At 47.0% G+C, this 16,875-nt stretch overlaps 1 protein-coding gene and 1 pseudogene across 4 annotated transcripts in view; one reads left to right on the top strand and one right to left on the bottom strand.

Moving 5' to 3' along the window:
• The window catches only part of TMEM131L (transmembrane 131 like), a 182,111-nt gene that overhangs the window by 59,376 nt on the left and 105,860 nt on the right, over positions 1–16,875 (top strand). The gene's annotated exons all lie outside the window — the stretch shown is intronic.
• LOC142443411 (mitochondrial import receptor subunit TOM5 homolog) lies at positions 10,130–10,285 on the bottom strand (annotated as a pseudogene).

Here is a 16,875-nt window from a genome sequence, read left to right as displayed (position 1 = left end):
GGTCCTCTCTGTGCATTGGCTGCTCTGAGCAGGAATACCATCTTCAGGGTTTGGTGGGCCAGGATGTGCTCCACTCTCTCTTCTTCCCTCTTCGTTTGCTCATGTGTGCTCTGCTCAGACGCTCCCCTCTCCCTGAGCTGTAGCTTCAGTGCTGTCCTCTGAAGTGAATTCTTCTGGGGGGAGGGGGTGGGGTGTCCACATAGCTGGGATTGAGGATGGCTCCTCAGACTTCTCTGTTGGTTCCCTGCTTCATGGCGGTATGTCGCATTCACGTCTTGGTGCACTGGGTTGAAGTCTGGTCCCTCTCTCCCTCTCCTTTTTAAACAATACTCTCCCCTTGGGTGGGTTAGTGTCCTGTTCCTCCACTCCCATGTCTTTTTTCCCTTCTTTCTTTTCTCCTCCTTTTTAGTTGGCTACCATAGGTATCCCTGGATTGGGTCTGGCCCCTGCCATAGTATCCGGGCCTCATCCTAGGAATGTTTGTATACAATAGCTTTCCCCCATGTCCATTTTGCATTTTTAAGCTTACTTCAGTGGACGCATGTTGTACTTGTCCTTTTGTGCTTGACTTACTTTGCTTAGCATAATTTCCTCCAATTCTTCCCATGTGGCGTTGTGCCTTATGCATTCATAGGGATCCGTAGTACTCCATTGTATGTATGTACCACAGTTTTTAAATCCATTCACCCGTTGGTGGAAATTTGGGTTGTTTCCAACTCCTCGTGATTGTGAACTGTGCCGCGATGAACATTGGAGCACAGACGTCTGACTGTTGTTTGTTTCTTGCCTCCTCTGGGCAATAGGGGGATTGCTGGGTCATACGGTAGCTCTATTTCCTTCTGTTTTAGATGTCACCAAATCAGTTTCCATAGTGGCTGTACATACCTACAGGTCCACCAGCAGTGGACGAGAGTTCCTATTTCACCACAGCCCCTCCAACACTTGTTGCTTTCTGATTATTGAATTGGGTTATCTTTGAGGGTTTCAGGCGATATCTCATACTTATTTTAATTTGCATTTCTCTTAAGGCTAATGATTGGGAAGATTTTCTCATATGTTTATTGGCCATTCAGATTTCTGCCTTTGTGAAACTTCTGTTCAGGTCCTTTGCCCATCTTCTTAGTGGGCAATTAGTTTTTTTTTTTCTTTTTGTGAATTAGAGGAGTACTGTAGATTTTAATAATAAGGCCTTTGTGTCATTACTAAAGATGTTTTCCCAGTCTGTGGGCTCTCTTATGACTCTCTTGGTGAGTTCTTTTGATGTACACAGTTGCTTTATCTAGTATATCCCACTTGTCAATTTGTGCCTCTTCTGTGTTTGTGTCCTTCCCTATTTCTGATAGCCTATTTATTCCCTGCACCAAAGTTCTCAGCTTTGTCGCAATTCCCTCATTGATGGCCCTAATAGTTTGGTGGAGTTTTATCTCAAGATCAGTGATTCACCTTGAGCTTATTCTTGTGCATGGGTGAGGTAAGGGTCTTGCTTCATTTTTCTTCAGATAGATACACATTTTTCTAGCACCACTTGTTGAAGAGGACATCTGCTTCCCATTTGATATTTTTTGGGGCCTTAGCAAAGATCAGCTGTGTGTATGCTGATGATTTTATTTCTGGGTCTTCAGCTCTTTTCATTGGCCTGAGTGTCTGTCATCATACCAGTACCACTCTGTTTTGACCGCGGTGAGGTAAACCAAGCCCTTCCACTCTGTACTTCTCTAGGAGTTCTTTCCTAACTCTGGACTTCTCTCTCTCCATCTGAAGTTGGTAGTCAGTGTTTTCAATTCTTTGAAGGAAGATGCTGGCATTTGTATCGGGATAGCATTAAACTTATGTAGTGCCTCGGGCAGAACTGACATCTTTACTATATTCAGTTGTCCGAGCCATGAGCATGGGATATTCTTCCCGAGGTTATTTTAAAGCTGACAACACGAACTTCGTATGTCTGAAATTTGAACTGTTTCAGTGATAAGGACAAAGGAAAAATAGCCCCAAAGCCAAAAGGCTAACTTCCCTCCATTGGAACTGAGGGGCTGGAAGAGAACTTCACCGCCCGTTTTAGCTGATGCTTCTCCTTTGTGGTGGACTTTGGAGAAGCTGCTATGTCGTGTCTACTGTGTACAAGAAACAGGATTAGGTACAGAGGATGAGTAGGGAAGCTAGCCAGTCCTTGGCCACAGGGAATTTGCACTTTTATACACGTGAAACTCCAGGGTAAAGCCCAGGGTATAAATGCCAAGTGCATGGTACATTCAGCAGGTGGTTGGTTCCCCAGGGGAAGAAATGGTGGGTAATTCACCTGGGACCTGCAAACGCCAAGCACCTCAGGTGGGACCCCAGGTTCTACTGCCTCTTCTGGATCAACTGCAGGGCTGTGGTGGGTGGACGTAGTCTCTGAAGGCCTGGCATGAGCATGGTCCACCTTTTGCTGCCAGTTTTACTCAAGATATGGGAGGGGGGGAGTTTATATTAAAACAGACTCAAAAGTTAGAGTGCTGTAAATTTGCATGTGATTTTAATAATTTAACAATTTTTAATAAGTTGAATAATTTGTCTGCTTCTCACTTACTTTATGCAGGAAGCTGGGGAGGCCCTATTTGCTTGGTGAAATTCCTTCTGGGGGGCAGGGTGTGTGGCTGTGTGCAAGCTAGGGTGAACTGTTTGTCATGCTTGAACAGGTTTAATGAGTATTTTCAGATAGGTGAGCGCTCTGGGATTCACGAGGCAAATGGATTAATGCTTACATGCTAGAGGACTGGGAACATTGTTTATTTTTCCTTTTCTGATTAGTTATGGGAAGGATTGTGAACCCATATTTTGTGGGTGTAGTTGTAGCTTCTGCTACCTTGGTGGAAGCCCTCAAGAACCCAGTACCTAGAATAGCGCTCTGAATTGATAGAGCAGGTGCTTGTGTGCATACCTTGGAAGCAAGGACTGAGTGAAATGACCGCCCCCACCCCCACCCGCCACTTCTTTGTGTGACGAGAAAGTAATTTTGGAGAAGGGTGAGCTCAATCCCCTTGAAATGGGCATTTCTCTGACTTCCCAGTTTCCCTATTGCCACGAGGCAAGAGTCAGAACCTCCAGGCTCCAATCTTCTTTGCCTGTTCTGACACCAGCCTGTCCTCCCGCCGCACTCTGTTTCGATGGTGGGTCTGAACGTTTGCTGCAGCGGCCACGCGGAAGGAACTCACAGGCAATACTCACAATGAAGAAGCTTTGTTAGGGAAGTTCATAGTTTATCACAAGTCAGCATCAGCAGACAGTAGGATACAGTCCTTGGCCCCGGCAATACCTCTCCTCAGCTAGCAGCCGAGTCGTTTCCAGTCCTTAGCCTCTCAGCCACGAGGTTCCTTGGCCTCTGCGTCCACGAGCCAGGAAGGCAGCCTGTTGCCCTGCCTCACAGCCGCACTGGTCGCAGGCCAGATGAGGAGAAAGACACCTCAAAACCTTGGCGCGGCCCCTTTGAATCTCCAGGCCACAGTGTGTGTTGCATCTGTTAGGAGTCTTGGCCACTTAGGTGACAGAGACCTTGAACGTGTCCTTCCAAAATCCTCCAGGTTTTTCTTGGCTGCTGTTTCAAAGGCAGCTCATCCTTATAGCTGGGGGTGGGGTTCGGAGTATGGGTGGAAGTTGGGGCAGTGATAACAAAAGTGGACCAATTTCCCCTATTTGCATAGTTCCACCCAGTCTTTTGGTGGGAGTTTTAGAGACTCCATAGAAGAGCCATATTAAGAAGTTCTATTTCACCTCAAGGGGTTATGGAAGTTCCCAGTGGGAAGTGGCGCAGTCCAGGCTGGCGATGCACAGGTGTGGGCCACTTTCCAGCTCTTGCGATCTGGGTTCTTGATCCCACCTCATCTAAAGTGAAGATTGAAGAAGCAGGGGTATGTGGCAGGGATTCAGCGATTGGTGGCTGTGGCTGTGTTTGATGATGATATTGATATATCAGGAGGAAGAGTGAAACCCCCCCACCCCCAACCCAAACTAACCGCTGTGAAGTTGTTTCTGACTCATACTGTCCATACAGTTCAGGGTAGAATTGCCCCTGTGGGTTTCTGAGACTGTTAATATTTATGGGAGCAGACAGCCTCATCTTTCTCTTGCAGAGCAGCTGGTGGTTTTGAACTCCTGACCTTGTGGCTAGCAGGCCAATGTACAACCCACTCCACTAGCAGGGCTCCTTAGGAAGGAGAGTAATATCATTTACCCAGGGACTGTTCTGAGCCCTGGCCTTGCAGGTAGAGCTTTGCTCAGAATGTGTCTAGCTTTGATGTTGGAAGCTTTCTAGTTTGGAAGTTGGACGCTCTTCAGTGTAGCGGCTGAATGCTTTTGCACATTTCTTCAAACACACGTTGTTAAGTCAAATACAGTGCCTGGTATAACTATCATACTTTGCTGAACACTTAAAAAAATTTTAATGTCTTCTTATGACAAGAAATATATGCTTGTTTTGCAGATTTTCCAACAATCTAAAGAGGAATGAGTAAAGATTTCTGTAGTTCCTCAACCCAGTATGAGTCTTGTAGCTTTTGGGTACACACTTCTCTGAGATTATGTTTTGGAGCAGAATGGCTTAGAGTGAACTCCTGCGTACCTTGAGCCTCAGGCGGAGGATCCATTTGAGGCCTGTGAAAAGCCAGGTGCAGACCTGCATTAGGCTGTGGCGGAGGGGGGGCCGAGGAGAGAGGTGGAGCCATGAAGTGGGAACTCTAAACCGCCTTTTATGAAAGGGGACGTTTTCACCTTTGAAGCTTGTGCTTGTGGGTTTTGAGTTCCTGTTTTGTACCCTTTTTTTTTTTCTCTCAACTTTCTAAGTTGATGGGTTTGTAGGAAGTAAGTGTTCTGACTCTTATAAATATTAGTGCCAGACCTCAGAAGGCTAGTGGTTTCTCTCCTTCCAGGATGAGGAGTGGCTGGGAGGTGGGGGTGGGTGGTGGCGGCCCGGCCTGCAGGGTAAGCCCCAAGGGAAGGGGGAGAGCTTCCCTGGAAGGAAAGGTGAATGCAGTGCAGCCAGGCTGAAGGGCAGCTCTCTGGGTTCTGGAGACACCACTGCGCCTGGGTGTGGGTCTTCCAGGAAGCCTGTCCCCTCTCCCAGCTGCTGAGCTACTTCTGCCTCTGTGTCCTCTCTGCCCACCTCTCGGCTCACTTGATAGTGTCCACTGGTGGGATGGAGGACTTCAAGATCAAGGCCTTCTGTTACTTCCAAGTGTGGTTGATTGGATTCTGAGTTTCGGAGTCTTCATGTAAGCCAGGGAGAATGTGCTGTGGGGAACTTCAGGGGGCTGATTTTTTAAAAGTAGCTCATAATACCTCTGGGTGGTCCTGAACATCCCAGCCTTTTGATTAATAGCCCAGCTCATTAGCTGTTTGTACCCACCCAGTGGCGTCACTGATGAGGCAGATAGCCTCATCTTTCTCCCATGGAGCAGCTGGTGGGTTTGAACTGTCAACCTTGTGATTGGTTGCCAATGGGGTTAGCAGCCCCTTTGCCTAACTCACAGGGCCATCAGGGTTTTTGGCCCTCCAAAAACCAGCCTGAACTCACTGCCATCAAGTTGACTCAGAGTGACCAGGTAGGACAAAGCGGAACTGCCCAGGTGGCTTTCTGAGACGTTAGATCTTTTTGGGAGTAGACAGCTTCATCGTTTCCCCTGGAGCAGCTGCTGAGGACCTTGTGGACAGCAGCGCAGTAATCCCCTGTGCTAGGAGGGCTCCTTAGAGGGCCTTTGATAAATGTTTCTTTGAAAGAATGATTGAGAAGCCTGCCCAGGAGACAGTCATTGTCATGTCTGCTGCCTCATAGTTTCCAGCTTAATTACTTCTTCTGCCTCCTTTATCTACTCTGTTCCTGTTCTCCCTACCTCTGCGCCCTGTCACAAAACTAGGGGCCTCCTGTGCCCTTACCCCAAGTGCCCAGAGAGCAGTTTTAGTGTACTGGGTTTGCTTGAGGCCCTGTGCATTACCTCTGGTGATTAGACAAGCAGGGGAAAGCCCCATGGCTTCTGCCAAGGCCCCAGTGAGTATGGGTTTTGCCTGACCGCATTCGGATAGACTACAGAGGATTTAAGGACTGAGGAGATTAAAAAAAATCATTTTATTGGGGGATCATACAATTCTTATCACTATTCATACATACATCATGTCTAGCGCATATGTACATTTGCTGCCATCATCGTTCTCAAAACATTTGCCTTCCACTTGAGCCCTTAATATCAGCTGCTCGTTTCCCCCACTTCCCCCCTACTTCATGAACCCTTCATCATTCATAAATTGTTATTATTTTGTCATATGTCATACTGTCTGACGTCGCCCCCTGCCCTCTTCTCTGCTGTCCATCCCCCAGGGAGGAGGCCATACGTAGATTTTTGTCATCAGTTCCCTGAGGAGGTTTTTAAGGACATATTTCTATGGAGCTTCCCTGGGTGATTTAAGTTAAGTGCTTGACTAAGAGCTGAAAGATTGATGGTTCAAAGCCACCCAGAGGTGCCTCAGAAGACAGGCCTGGGGTCCTGCTTCAGAAGGGCCACAGCCTTGGAAGCCTGTAGAATCCTGGGGTCTCTGAGCCGACGTAAGCTAACAACCACTCCTCCACTGTGATTCTGAGTTCTTGGAAAAAGTGCCTGAAGGCCATAGGACTGCGAGCTTGCCTGCATTTTTAATGTTTGTGCCTTCACCATTTTCTGTTTCACAGCATTAGGGTCGTACGTACCCTCATTGCACCGTTCCCACATCTTCCCAGGTTTCCCATTCCCACTCGCCCTTCTTTCTTGCACCTTCCTACCTTCGAAAGTTGTTTTTGGCAGAGGCTGCCGTGGTGGCCCCCGCATGCTTGATTGTCTCGCGGGACCTGTTCCTGGTGGGTGTGCTGGTGACGGTAGCCTATCGACCTGTCTGTTGTTGAGCCCTGTAGGAGTGAGTTCAGTTCCTCCTTTGAAGGGTGTCCCAGGGCCACAACCTTGAGCGCTCCACCATTCTCTAGCACGTTATTTTACGTGGCTCTACATTTTTTGTCTTCCTTTCTGTCTAGGATTTTCTATTATCCTGATCCGAGCAGGTGGTAGTAGGTAGAGACTAATTCTTCTGGTCTCGGGTTTTGGGGGGCAGGGTGGGCGCTGTAGTTGGTGTAGTCCATTAATCCTTTGAACTAATTGTTTCCGTTGATTTTCTGTACTCTGCTCTGGATAGAAAGAAGCCAGTAGTTATATCTTCAGTGGCCACTTGCAAGCTTTTAAGACCTTAGTCACTATTCAGCAGGGTAGCCTCTAGAGCAGGGATCCTCAAACTTTTTAAACAGGGGGCCAGTTCACTGTCCCTCAGACCTGTTGGAGGGCCAGACTATAGTTTTTTAAAAAAAAACAAATTATGAACAAATTCCTATGCACACTGCACATATCCTATTTTGAAGTAAAAAACAAACGGGGCAAAAACACCCAGCGGGCCAGATAAATGTCCTCAGCGGGCTGCATGTGGCCCGCGGGCATTGACCTGGATGTCCCTAAGACATCGAAGCTCTCAAGCCCAGGGATTCAGTCCCTGAAGAACAGTTTGCATAGCTATGTGATATGGATATTCCATCTGCCAGAGATAACGTATGTAGAAATAATCTTCTGCAAAACCTATATGGGAAGGGAGTTTTTAAAAACTTCATGGGAAAATTCCTTTATCCTTAAATTCCATTTTTATAAAGACTTTTCAATCCCCTTGCACACATTCATGGGTAAACTTCCATATGCCACCCCATACACGTTCAGTTTACTTCCTACCTGTGAACCCACACCTCAAATACTGGGTGTTCCAACGGATCGTGAAGGATTGTGCGTGATCGTATTTACCATCGCTGCCTTCTACTCTTGTATGTTGCCCAGCGTCTCTCTGCGCCTCTCTCTCTTATGATGAATTAGATCTCTCAAGTTAGTTCATGTCTACTAACGTGTTGGGCTGCTAACTTAGAGGTCATCAGTTCGAAACCGCCGGCCCCCTCCACTGGAGAAAGACGGGCTTTGTACCCCGCCATAGAGTCATAGTCTTGGAAACGCAGAGGCCTGGCCTACGCATATACCCTGTCACCATGAGTCGGAATAGACTGGGTGGTAGTGAGTTTTTCAAAAAACAAAACTATTTAATGATTACCCCTTCATCCCTGCCAACCAACAACGAATTATTTCTATCTATAAAACCATTTCTTGACTTTTCATAGTAGTGGTCTCATACAGTGTTTGCTCTTCGTTAACTTATTTCTCTCTGCACCATCTCCTCTGGGTTGATCCGTGTTGTAAGATACTTCATGGTTTCATCGTTGCTGAATGTTGGCTAGGAGACCTGATGGCATAGTGGTGGTTAGATGGGGCTGCTAACTGCAGCGTCAGGAGTTCGAAATCACCAGCTGCTCATCAGGAGAAAGAAGGAAATGATGCTGTGGGAAACATGGGCGCATGGTTCTTTGTAACTAGAAGTATGTGTGAAACTGGAGCACTTGCTAATTACTGCCTCCATTGGTGTCTTTTGAATGAGATTCTGTTTTTCGTAAGACCCGAGGTAAGGCAGTTTGTCTAAAGCCAGAGAAAGACGGTTGTCTGGGGCACAAAATGGAAGAGAAGTGTAGTAAACAAACAAACAAACAAACAGAATCCCCAAAATTAAAGATAGAAGGGAAAACAATACTTGCACTGTGCAGGAGAAAACCAAATTAGTGATGCCAGCCTTGTGGCAAGGCTCGGGGTAAGAAGACAGGCGGGGCAGGAGAGAAGCGCAAAGGCAGACATGAGCTGGGTGGTTTCTCAGGGTGTGCAGCTACAGGATCCTAATTGGCCTCACATTTTGTGGACATTAATAACACCATGTCATTATTGATGAGACTGCGGAGCAGAAAGTGCAGGAGTTAGTGTTGAAAGAAAATGAAAGGTTCCTCCCACATCCAGGCCACACCTGGGAAAGACTCTCTCTCTCTCCCCCTTCACCCTGCAGCTACTAGCCCGCCACGTGGGCAGGAGAGAAAGCTGCATGTTATCTTGTGCACTTGAACTCATAGGGGTGGCCAGGTTCCATCTGGAGAGGCCTGGCAGTTAGTCAGGGGGTCTGTTCTAGTAGAATGCCAGCACTGTCCTTACCTCGCGTCATATTTTTCTCATTGCAAAATGTGTTTGTGATTCAGAAAAGAACAAAGAATTAAAATCTCTGATAGCCCGCTCTCCTTCCCGGGAGCTTTCTTGCCAGCACATCGCACTTTACATTTGCCGGGCTGTCACTGTGTCTTTATCCCCTCTCACTTCCGCTCCATTATTTCAGTTATGCTGTCTGCAGAAAATAGGGAGGGCCCATTGTAGGTTTTCATCCTGGAAGTGATTGTTTTGAGTCCCCTTTGTCTGGGCCAAAATGCCTACGATTTGGGAAGCGTGAAATGAATATGGAGTGGATTATTGAACCTTCATATAAAGATTGAAGGTCGTCGTCCACTTGCCACCTTTGATGGGCCGTTCACAGACGCTGGCAGGCTTTTGTGTGATGGTGGCGCTGTGGGTTCAGTGTCAGGCTGCTAACCGCAAGGTTCAAAGCCACCAGCCACTTGGTGGGAGAACGATGAGGCTCCTTGCTTCTGAGATTTACAGTTTTGGAGGCATATGGTGGTGGCTTTCTTGGTTTTTTTCCACACTGATACATTTATTTTTTAAAAAGATACAGGCTAGTGGCTCTGTGGTCAAATAGCATGGTGGTTCTGTGCTGACTCCCACAAAATGCAACTAACTGTCATGGACGCTTCACAACTGCATTCTGGACAGAAACAAAAAGGTCCACAGAGATGGCGGTCAAGACAGACCTGCTGCACATACTTGTGATGGATGCTTGCTGGAAAATAAAGTTTGACAAGATGTAATTATAATTACATCAACATTCCCGGAGGCAGAATATCAGAGGCAAAAGGGTGCGATATCACAAGAAATCTTTTTACATTACACAATTAATTTTATATAGTCAGTCACCAGAAAAGAAAAAAAAAACTTGTTCTTGTCAAGCAGAGTTTTTAAGTCTATTCAATCAAAGTCTGGTATATCTTTCGGGGTCTATTCATTTGCAGCTGGGAAGACTGGAACCAGGTTCTTCACATCACACATTCTCAGGCGATGCCACGTCTTCACATACTCTCCAATTTCTTTAGGATAAATGGAGTGACTCGCAGCAGAGCCACCTAAATAAGAAAGTTCCGTACGGAGGAAACCACGTCCTCGCGCATCTTCCGTTTCATCTCCTTGGGGTCCAGCTTCGGCGCGAGGCCCTCAATCCGAAACATCGTGGCTGGGCTTCAGGGACTCCTCGCTAGGGATCCAGGTCCTTCTCAGATTCTTTTTTCTAATCATTTTATTGGGGGCTTATGCAAGTCTTATCACCATCTATCCATCCATCCATCCATCCATCCATCCATCCATCCATCCATCCATCCATCCATCCATTGTGTCAAGCATATTTGTACATTTGTTGCCATCATCATTCTCAAAACATTTGTTTTCTACTTGAGCCCTTAATATCAGCTCCTCATTTTACCCCCTCCCCCCTGCACCCCCTCCCTCTTGAACCCTTCATAATTCATAAATTATTATTTTGCTATATCTTACACTGTCCGACGTCTCCCCTCACCCACTTTTCTGTTGTCTATTCCCCCAGGGAGGAGGTTATATGTAGATACTTGTAAGCGGTTCCCTCTTTCTATCCTACCTTCCTTCTTCCCTCCCAGTATCACCACTCTCACCACTGGTCCTGAAGGGATCATCTGTCCTGGATTCCCTGTGTTTCTAATTCCTATCTGTACCAGTGTATATCCTCTGGTCTAGCCAGATTTGTAGGGTAGAATTGGGATCATGATAGTGGGGGGAAGGAAGCATTTAGGAACTAGAAGAAAGTTGTGTTTCATCGTTGCTACACTACTGCACCCTGACTGGCTCATCTTCTCCCCGCAACTCTTCAGTAAGGGGGTGTCCACCTGCCTACAGATGGGCTTTGGGTCTCCGCTCTGCACTCACCCTCATTTACAATGATATGATTTTTTGTTCTCTGATGCCTGATACCTGATCCCTTTGAGGCCTCGTGATCGCATAGGCTGGTGTGCTTCTTCCATGTGAACTTTGTTGCTTCTGATCTAGATGGCCGCTTGTTTATTTTCAAGCCTTTAAGACTCCAGATACTACAGCTTTTGATAGCCAGGCACCATCAGCTTTCTTCACCGCATTTGCTTATGCACCCATGTGTTCAGTCATCCTATCGGGAAGGTGGGCACCCACTGATACGATTTTTTGTTCTTTCATGTCTGATACCAGGTTTTTAGCTTGACTGGCATATTGTGTCTGTATGCGTTGGAATTGACTCCTCAACTCAGAACAATTTGTAATAAAGAGGGAGTCCATCCGGTGGTGCCAGCCTTTAGCAACCAGCTACTTCACGTAAGAAAGGCCTGGCGAAGATAAACAAGCGGCCATCTAGCTCAGAAGCAACAAAGTCCACATGGAAGAACACACCAGCCTGTGTGATCGAGTGGTCCCGAAGAGATCAGTTACCAGGCATCAAAGAACAAAAAATCATATCATTGACTGCACACCTCCATGATAGGATCGCTGAAGACAAATGGGTGCATAAGCAAATGTGGTGAAGAAACCTGATGGTGCCCGGCTATCAAAAGAGATAGTGTCTGGGGTCTTAAAGGCTTGAAGGTGAACAAGCGGCCATCTAGCTCAGAAGCAAAAAAGCCCACATGGAAGAAGCACACCGGCCAGTGCGATCACGAGGTGCCAAGGTACCAGGTATAAGGCATCATGCAAAAAAAAAATAAAGATATAAGTGTGTGTATGTATATGTATATATGTATATGTATATATGTATATATATACCATATTAAATGAAGGGGGAAGTGCAGAGTGGAGCCCTAAGGCCCAAGTGTCGGCCAATGGAGATCCCCTCATAGAGGGGTTTAGGAGAGGAGATGGGTTAATTAGGGTGCGAGGTAGTACCGATGAAGAACACAGCTTTCTCCCAAATCCTGGATGCTTCCTCCCCCCAACTACCATGATCCGAATTCTAGCTTGCAGGGCTGGATAGGACAGAGGCTGTATACTGGTACATATGAGGGCTGGAGGTACAGGGAATCCAGAGTGGATGATACCTTCAGGACCAAGGATGTGAGGGACGATGCTGGGAGAGTGGAGGGTGAGTGGGTTGGAAAGGGGGAACTGATTACAGGGATCCACGTGTGACCTCCTCCCTGGGAGATGGATGGCAGAGAAGGGGGGAAGGGAGACTCCGGATAGAGCAAGATATGACAAAATAACAATGTATAAATTACCAAGGGCACATGAGGGAGGGGGAAAAGGGGAGGGAGGGGGAAAAAAAAAAGAGGACCTGATGCAAGGGGCTTAAGTGGAGAGCAAATGCCTTGAGAATGATTGGGGCAGGGAATGTATGGATGTGCTTTATACAATTGATGTATGTATATGTATGGATTGTGATAAGAGTTGTATGAGTCCCTAATAAAATGTAAAAAAAGAAAAGAGGAGAAAAAAATGATTAGGGCAAAGACTGTACAGATGTGCTTTATACAATTGATGTATGTATATGTATGAACTCTGATAAGAATTGTATGAGCCCCAATAAATTGTTAAAAAAAAAGAAAAAAAAGAAAGGCCTGGCAAGCTGCATACAGAGTCCAGTTAACAAACTCTAGGAGACAGTTCTATGAAGTATTATGAGCTAGAATCGACTCAATAGCAGTGGGTTTTACTGTGACAAAAATAAGTGAATCCCACAAGGGGAGATTAAAGTAATTTTGCTTTCATTCCCTGGTGACCATTTTAAAATACTGCGTTCTCACATCTTTTTTTCAAGGACCCAAGCAGGCTGATGGTTCCCACGGCAGCACTCCTAACAGTGTGCATGTGAAGGATCACCCCCACTTTCATTCGCCTCCTTCCTTTTAATGCTGCCGTCTGCCCTCCAGAGCTTCGCCAGTTGTGATCAACTTGAGAATCAGAAGTGGTGGGTGGGGCACAGTCTTCCTTTTACGTTAGGTGCCCTGGTGCTGTTGGGTCAGCATTGGGCTGGTAAGTGCATGTTGAAGGTTCAAACCTATTAGCTGCTCCTGGGCAGAAAGATGAGGCTGCCTGCTGGGGGACAGGTCGACAGCCTTGGAAACCCAGTGTAGAGCCATGGTGGCACTGCCAGAGGCTCCTGAGAAGTGAGGGCGATGAGCCTGGTGCTCACTTATTTTGGACATGTCAGGAGAGACCGGTCCCTGGCGAAGGACATCCTTACTAGAGGAGCAAAGCAGCAAAGAGGAGGACGACTCTTGAAGAGATGGTCTGACACAGCGGCTGCAGCCTTTGAGTTCAGACAACAGCTAACAACAACAACAACGTCATTTGGAACAATTGAATGGCAGTAGGTTTTTGGGGCCTTTTAGGTTTGAGGAACGTGAACTAGAAAAGATAACTGTTTTCCTGGTGGCCTCTGCTTGAGCCTGGGCTGGACTCTTGAACCCCTGGCCCCAAGATGAGGGTCCTTTCTGGGAACACGTACGCCATGAATTCTTTCCTGGTTGGTGTTCACGCCTCAGAGGACTACCTTGCACCTGCTTCTCTTCCTGTTTGTCTTTCTGCTTCTGTATTTTAAGGCTTAGCAGAGGGCTATCACTCTCACTCTTCCTTGTTTTGGAGCTGCACTCTGCTGCTACATCGAGTGGTTGGCTGCCTCCTCATTGGCATGCCACAGGCACTGCCTGCTTTTCATTGTTTCCCACTTTTTAGGTGCACTCACTCCGCGCCTCTGAGAGGGAGAGAGCAGTCTAGAGCGAGGTGGTTGGGGTTGTGACGTGACAGTGCCTCCACCTACTTTTTGGCTTTAGATGAAACAGGTTCTAACTGCCCTGGCCTCTTCAAGTGGGTTATTTAGTTGTAAAAATGGAAAGTCGCTGATGGGGATAACCCTTCATGGGAAAACGGATGGGAAAACGGAACGGAGAGCAAGACTGAGACGGAGCGCCTCGTGGGTGGGGAGGCAGGTCTGAGTGGGTGGGGAGGCAGGTCTGAGTGGGTGGGGAGGCAGGTCTGAGTGGGTGGGACAGCACACGTCGTACTTTGATGTGCCCTTTCCCAGGGACTGGCGAAAACTATGTGGCCTCTTTCAAAATATTGAAGAAAGAATTGCTTTCAAGTTACGGTGAATAATCTGAGGACAGTAATGGAGATAAACCATTCACCTGTGGAAATTTCGTCAGGGAAACCCCTACATTTAAAAACAAAAAAGGAAGAGCAAACGTTTAAGAGTAGGTAGAAGAGCAAAGTAGTTCAGAAGTCACGGAGGCCATCACCTTCTCACGGCCGTTTTCCTTCGTGCACCTTCTGCTTGCTTCCAGGTGTGCGCCACCTGGTTGCGTCAGAGTTGCGGTATGCCCCTTCAATCTAGAGTTTCCGAGGCTGGTAGAAATACTATAGGCGAGAAAGCGGCTTGCTTGGGACTTGGGACTCTGAGAGTGGGCTAGAGAGAGAGGGCAGACTTTGAAACTCAAGGGCAGCTTCAGCATTGTTTCTTATTTGACGGTGTCTATTGTTGAGCCCTGGCGTGGAGTATTGGTTATGTGTTGGGCTGGTAAGTAGAAGAGCCACAGTTGGAAACGACTAGCCACTCTGCAGGAGGAAGAAGAGGCGTTCCACTCCCAGAGATCCGCAGGGGGCCGTTCAACCCTGCTCTTTAGGCTGAGTCAGAATCAACTTGATGCCAGCGAGAGTTTTATTGTCTGTCACATCAGACTTTGTTTGGATTTTCGCCCCATTTCTGTAGCAAGACTTGCCTTTAGAGTCTAGCCTGTCAGATGCGCCGGGTCTGGGTTAAGGAAGGTGTGATCCAGTGGGGGGGCGGGGGAGAATAATCCCATGTTGCTTGCCCTCTGCTCTTGAGAAATCAGAGACCCCTCAGCTTGGGATGCCAGTGGTGACCAGGCTACTCTGTGATGACTTTTATCTTGCTGCTTGTCAGAGATGATACTTAATTTGGTGCCAAAGAACTTGGCCTTTCATCTGTAGGAGCTGGAAAGGTTCTGTTCCATAGACAGCCAGGTGTACCTGGTACTGTAAAAGGACTAGTGTTGAGCTTTCTGCCCAACGAAGTTATTGTACATCAACATGCTTCGAACTTGCAGCAGAGGGATGGAATCAATTAACTGGAGGAATGAAAATGCAGTATCCCCAAAGGAGAATCTTACAAGGCTTTTGGGGGGGGAGGGGTGTACCTCTTCAACCTTCAGGGGAACTGACCCGCTCTGTACGTTTCCACCGAACCTGAAGCTGTAAAGCCTTGAGAGCGTGATGCGAGGTGGACGGCTTTTTAGAAATACGTGCTGTTCTTTGGAAGGAAGTGGGTAGAAAGTGGTGTGAGGCGAGAAAATGGAATCCTTGGGGAGGAAAAAAAATCTTAATGCAAACACCACATACAATGTAGCAGAAAATAAATCAACAAAGGTTAGGCAGAGTGCCCCCTTCCTTTCTCACTGTGGGGTACCTGCTGGTTGTAAGCCATGTGGTAGGAGCTTGCTTCGTGAGCGGCCTCCTCCAAGAAACCACGGGGGCATTTTAAGCATTTAACATATGCCCATATTGAAGTCACACCGTGTGTTGTATTAAGTAACGTCTGATTGCAAAAATGGACTCTCAGTGGGCTATTGCACAAGATGTTACCATATGTTGATTTCTTGAGACAACATATGTGCTTTAAAAAAAGAACAATCATGATTCCATCTGAGTAGTTTATGGTTCAGGCTGGTGTTAAATATTCTAATATTGGTTGGCAGCATCTGACATTCTCGCTGTCTCCAACAGCCTTTAAAAAAAGTTTATAAGACTAACTGCCATCTCCTTCCGTCTCTGCTCCTAAGAATTTTGCTCAGGGGTGTGTTTTGTTCTTGCATCTTTTCACAGCTCCTTATGATTCTTGGTTGCACCGTGGTTAGTGCTTGGCTGCCAGCTGAAATGTCTACACTTTGAACCCACGAGAGAATGCTAGTGAGGTGGACTGCTAGTGGCAAAGGCTGGTGGTTCAAACCCACGAGCCACTCTGCGGGAGACAAATGAGACTGTCTGCTCCCATAAAGACTTACAGCCCCAGAAAGCCTCCACAGGGTCACTAGGAGTCACAGTTGACCCGGTAGCCGTGCATCGGGCAGTCTCCAAACCTGCAGATCTGCTTCCTCAAGACTTACAACCCCATTGGGTGCTGGGGGTGAGGACAGTTTTTCTCTATCCTATAGGGTCACTGTGAGTTGGAATTGACTTGATGTCACATAACACCACTCTTACGTTCGATACTGGGTCTAGAAAACACTGTGTAGAGCAGGAGTCCTCAAACTTTTTAAACGGGGCCAGTTCCCTGTCCCTCAGACCCATTGGAGGGCCGGACTATAGTTTAAAAAAAAACCATCCAAATATGAACAAATACCTATGCATGCCGCATATATCTTATTTTGAAGTAAAAAAACAAATGGGGCAGAAACACCTGGCGGGCCGGATAAATGTCCTCGGTGACCTGCATGTGTCCCGCGGGCCGTAGTTTGAGGACGCCTGGTGTAAAGATTCGTTCTAACGAGTGACTTTTGGAGCAGACCTTGCTAATGTGGTTGGTAGAATTTTCCAGTAGTGGTGGTGTTGGTGTGTCTGTAAAGCTGTCTCTCAGTGTTGTATAAATCCCATTAATTTGCTAAAGGACATGATTTAGTGGGGAGAGAGCCCAGTTTACTGGAAGACAGCAACCAGGACCCTAAAAAATCCAGACAGGCTGCATTGTAAGTGGACAAAGAAGAAGAGATTCAAAAGGTATTATTATGCACCTAGCTAGAAATTGAATAGGTGG

Source organism: Tenrec ecaudatus, chromosome 3 (genome assembly GCF_050624435.1).
Source record: "Tenrec ecaudatus isolate mTenEca1 chromosome 3, mTenEca1.hap1, whole genome shotgun sequence".
In the NCBI taxonomy this organism is placed as follows: Eukaryota; Metazoa; Chordata; class Mammalia; order Afrosoricida; family Tenrecidae; genus Tenrec; species Tenrec ecaudatus.
This window is presented reverse-complemented; position numbering and strand designations above follow the sequence as displayed.